The 5,153-nt window shown below is 43.5% G+C and overlaps 1 protein-coding gene across 1 annotated transcript in view; it reads right to left on the reverse strand.

The window, feature by feature from the left end:
• Positions 1 to 2,732: 2,732 nt before the first annotated feature.
• AP1M1 (adaptor related protein complex 1 subunit mu 1) overlaps positions 2,733 to 5,153 on the reverse strand; it is an 8,220-nt gene continuing 5,799 nt past the window's right edge. Inside the window, exon 5 of the mRNA XM_048498281.1 lies at positions 2,733 to 2,742. The gene's annotated coding sequence lies outside the window, so the exon portion shown is untranslated. The remainder of the gene's footprint in view (positions 2,743 to 5,153) is intronic.

Here is a 5,153-nt window from a genome sequence, read left to right on the forward strand (position 1 = left end):
GCAGGACTGAAAGTCTATTCCGATGTAGTGGCGAACCTTTTTGGCATCCAGATACAGTGGACATACTCTTCATCAGTTTCCTCGCCAGCATGGCCAATTGGCCATGCTGTCATAGGGCTGATGGGAATTGTAGTCCATAACATCTGAGTGCCAAAGGTTCGCCACCACTGTATAAGCTGCCACTGACAGATAATATCATTTCACAGAGTGGACAACAGGAATCGCAGCATATTTGCTTATCGAGCCACACCTTTATAGCTAACTGAGAACACAAAAACCCTCAATAGCATCACTCGGGAAAAAATCCTTGGGGATGAATGGGAGGGGGTTGTTACATTGAGAAAGTGTCTGCTGTCCACAGCTTGGATCGCCTCTCTTGGCTAGTGATGTATATGGCTGTAAACAACTCCCAACTTTGGGTTCCAGTTGCCTGGGGAGAAAGGTGGTCTTAAGCCTCGGCAGGGGCTGATGGGAATTGTAGTCCATAACATCTGGAGTGCCAAAGGTTCGCCACCACTATTCTCTCTCCTGTTACTAGGCAAGTTTGATAGCCCAGCAGAATGCCCCTTGTTCAGAGTTATACAGAATGTGCAAATTCAACTGTTTTTAAGGTCTTACTCGTTCTCAGCCAGATACCTTTGAATTTGCCCTTCTTCTGGAGACAAAAGAGAGAAACATGAAAATGCTTAGGCTCTTTTGTTCAGGGAAGGGCAACAAAAGACAATAGAGATAAGAAAGAAAACAGTCCCTAGTTCATCTTGCTGCCAAAGGATCAGGTAGTTGACATCTTCCAATAAGGGTCTTAGACAACCCTAAAATGTTTTGGGGAAAGGGAAAATCTCCACCTTTCTGTATGATTATTGGATTGATGATGTGGGCATTTTGGGGTGTATTCTTTTCTGCCATTTTGATGTAAATCTGCTATAATGTTGTTATAAAAGTAAGAACACACCAGTTCTTTTTGTAGAGGTTCCTCTGATACTCCTTATTGTCCATGGCTATTGAATAAAAATCAATTCGATTTTATTCTGTATCGGCTTGAGCTTTCTTGAGCTTCTTTTTAATTTATTGGTTAACCCACAAGGACAATTTTGTGTGGTGGGAAAGCTCGAGCAGAGCTGTCGGTCTCAACCTTTTGCTTCAAGGTTATTCATAGGTGTCTTCTCCGCTTGCCTTCAATTTTAGGTGCTGATCTGTAGAAATTATCGGGGAGATGTGGAGGCGTCCGAAGTGGAACATTTCATGCCAATCCTTATGGAAAAGGAAGAAGAAGGGACGCTTTCTCCCATTCTCGCTCAATGGAGGTGTGCGCTTTATGTGGATTAAGCATAACAACTTGTACCGCATCCCTTTATGAAAGTAAAACGTGGGAAACGCTGACATAAACGCAAGTGGGAGATGGAGCAGGTTGAAAATGCTGGTGGGAGCTTCTATTTTACCGGAACAGATTTTATTCCTTGGACTTTTCCCCTCAGGGAGTCCTGGATGGCAGGATATGTTGAAGTTGTTTCCTCGGTCTATCATCTTTTGTAACACTCCTGTGAGGTAATTAGGGTTGGAAAGAAAGTAACTGGGCTGGACGCCACCCAGATTAGGCGCATGTGTTTCTCCCATCATAGTCCAATGCTTTGTTACCTCACAGTGAGTCTGCTTTGATAACCCTTTTAAAGTAAGCAATTTTTTTGAGGGAACTCTTCAGCCACATATTTTTCTTTGGCAAACCATCCCAAAACTGGTCAGTGAGCTTCAAGCTACTAATTAGTACAGTCAAGATAAGAGCAAGCCACTTCACTGTTCCAGCAGTGGACCAATCTGCTATTAGGTCTAATGGTTCCTTGCGTTCTGCCCCTCTCAGCCAGAAGCCATTTACTCTGTCTACCGCCATAGGGCCTCAATGGGGAAGGTATCTCTGAAAGCCTTATATAGCAAGATTCTACAGAGCAGCCTAGGAAAGAGGCAGCTGTGTGGACTGCAGAGCCCTGCCATAGGAATAAATTCCATGTCTGTGCTGGGGCCATGCCACTTCCACGGCACTTTTGGGGGCCTCCCCAGGATTCTTGCACAGATTTATGTTGCTAAAGTGGGGACTATTTTGATGTAAACTTTATGTCAGCAGTGAAAGTGAAAGATACTGGTGCATGAGCTTCATCCTGCCTTGTGCTGGCTCCAGACATTTAAACATAAAGCAAGACTGAAAGTAGGCTGTGGGAAATGAGTTGGGGCCCCTGTTTTGAATGTAAGATCCTGAATGTGTGGTTTCTCAGTTGCTGGGTAACATCCAAGAAGAACGCCCATGCAGTGTCCTTAGTCTTCTCCTTTCTCTACAAGGTTGTTCAGGGTGAGTTTGATGTTCCTTTAGTTTAGGTATTTGCTCCACTTCTGGAAAGATAGTGAGGGCCTGAGTTTTTTTTGTAAAGCTTTCTGCATCTGTAAAGTTTGGAACATGCTGCCACAGGAGGTGGTGATGGCCACTAATTTGGATAGCTTTAAAAGGGGCTTGGACAGATTTAAGGGAGGTGAAGTCAGATTTCATGGCTACCAATCTTGATCCTCTTTGATCTGAGATTGCAAATGCTCTTTAACAGACCAGGTGATCGGGAGCAACAGCCGCAGAAGGCTCCTGCTTTCACCCTCCCCTGCAGGTGAGCTCCCAAAGGCACCTTGGTGGGCCACTGCGAGTGCAGTGCAGAGAGCTGGACTAGATGGACTGTGGTCTTGATCCAGCTGGCTTGTTCTTGTGTTCTTATGCCTTTGTTGGTGAAAAGTTCTGAAAATGCTGGAGCTGCACACTCCCCCCCCCCCATTTTGAGAAAAATTGGAACCTGTGCAATATGTACTTTTGAAATGTATTTTACTAATTTCAGAATTTTAAAATGCATCTTTTATAAATCGGGATATAAATCCTTGTAGAATTTAAAACTCCAAATGCCTTGGTTTTATTTAAAAAACGGTAAATAAACCCAGTGTTTGGTGAGACAGGCGTAAACTGCTGCACTCTGTGCTACCATAACATCATCATGTGCATCAAGATTTTTGCCAGTAGAAAATAAGTTCAAGGTAGAAAGCCAATCTAGCAGTAAAAAAAAAGAAAGATTATAGTTGGGACAGGAATGTCCATGTGATTGCAACAGGTAGAACCATACCACAGGTGGATAATAATTTATGCTAATCTCTTGCTTATTTAATGTTATGTTAAAGCACATAGCATATTATAAATAGCTATATACTTGTAATAGGGTATTAATTAATAAGGAAATTATTTTTATTAAAGGAAAAAGGTCTTCAAAATGTGTTATGCACCAGTATGCACATTATTATTATTATTATTGTCTAATGCTGACATACATAAAGAAAAAACTCCTATACATTCCCTTTCAAAAAAAAAAAAAAGCTTCTACTTTAAAACATCACTGCACTCTTTTAAAACCAGAAAACATTTCATAGTCTTTTTTTTCCCCTGTGGTCCATCAGAATTTCCAGGGTTTTTTTGCTGGAAAAATAGGAAAAATATTACAGTAAAAACACACGCACACACAAGCTTTTATATACCTATAGGGCCTGAGTGAGGGAGTCAAAAGCTGAGGGGTCACTGTATGTGACATTATCAGGGATGGGAATGTAGGCCCTTTCTGCATCGGCCACACGGCTCCCTGGGGACGGCGAAAACGCGAGCAGCGCCAACCTGGCTTCCCTCCTGTATGGCGGCGTCAGGTCGCTTTCCAAAACTCCTCCCTCCTGGAGGTGGAGGTTTTTGGAAAACAACGCATTCTCGGGCGGCGCTGGTACAAACGGCACCGCCAGGAATGCACTGTTTTCCCTGTCCCTCTTCCCACGCCAGCTCGTTGCCGTTTTCGCCCTGTTGGTCTCCTAAGACTCTCCCTCGCTGTCCCCGGACCCCTGGAGGTCGGAGGGCAGCATGGGCAGGTCTTAGGAGGCCAGCAGGGCTGACGAAGGCGACTGTGAGGGTGAGAGGGATCGGGAAGAGGTGGCTCCACGCGGAGTCAGCCTCTCCCACGCTGGCCTTCTGCAGGGGCCGCCAGCACGCTCTGGTGCTTAATCAGCCTACCCTCCACCGGCAGAATTCCTGCCGGTGGGGGGTCAGAGTGCTGATATTTCCCCAACGTGGCTCATCTTTTAGGAGAGTTTTTTCCTCAAGTTTGTTTTAGGTGGCTTTTTTACTTTAACATTTTGGACCTTATTCATCTGGTTGCATGTTTCAGGTGTTTTCTGAATATTTCAAAGAGCTGGAGGAGGAAAGCATTCTCGAGATAATTCTTGTCACGTCACTTACTTAACTCCTCTGGACGAACTCATGGATTTTGGATAAATTCGCAAACCACTGATAGTAAAATTTTACAAGAGTAAGTGTCTGCTTATTTTTTTTTTATTGGTACAACTGTCTTGGTGCGAACTAAAGTAGATTACAAGGTGTAAATAAGTACAGTCAGCATAAAACAATCATTAAAAATTGCAGTAGGACTAGGAACGGTGTGAATAGAAGTTAACTATGTAAGGAAAAAAATATGCTATAAATTGTGTTAACGTATGACAGTTGAATGCTGAATTGGTGGCAGACCTAATCGCACACTGGATGTGTATACGTCTCTTTGAGAGGAGCACCATCTTATCTAGTACTGGCCAGATTCTCAGTCTTTGGTTCCCCAGCAATCTCACTTTATAGGCACCCTCATTCTTGTCTTTAAGAATAATCTGAATTACAAAACTGAGAGAAGGCCTAGAGACCATCCAGAATCCAACCCTCTGCACCCTGTAGGATGATGTAAAGCAGGGGTCTTCTAAACCATGGCCCTCCAGGATGTTCACAGATTACATAGATCATACTGTACTATCAATTACAATTATAATTAAGATTACAATTACTGTACAGTTACTGCACTAATAGTACTGTAAATTGTACTATTACTGTACCATCTGAGACTTTTAAGGAAACAACAACTGAATGGAAAACTCCTGGTGTCCTTTTACCATGTGCTATAGAGAGTGTCTTAACCTACTGCATCTGTGTATGGTTCTCCAGTTGCACAGTGGCAGATAGGGAAGGCGCTCCAAAGGGTGATCACTACTGCACAGAGGATTATCGGCTGCCCTCTCCCCTCCTTGGAAGAACTCTATAATTCCCGAAGCCTAAAGAA

This window comes from Sphaerodactylus townsendi, linkage group LG05 (assembly GCF_021028975.2).
Source record: "Sphaerodactylus townsendi isolate TG3544 linkage group LG05, MPM_Stown_v2.3, whole genome shotgun sequence".
NCBI classification, from domain to species: domain Eukaryota; kingdom Metazoa; phylum Chordata; class Lepidosauria; order Squamata; family Sphaerodactylidae; genus Sphaerodactylus; species Sphaerodactylus townsendi.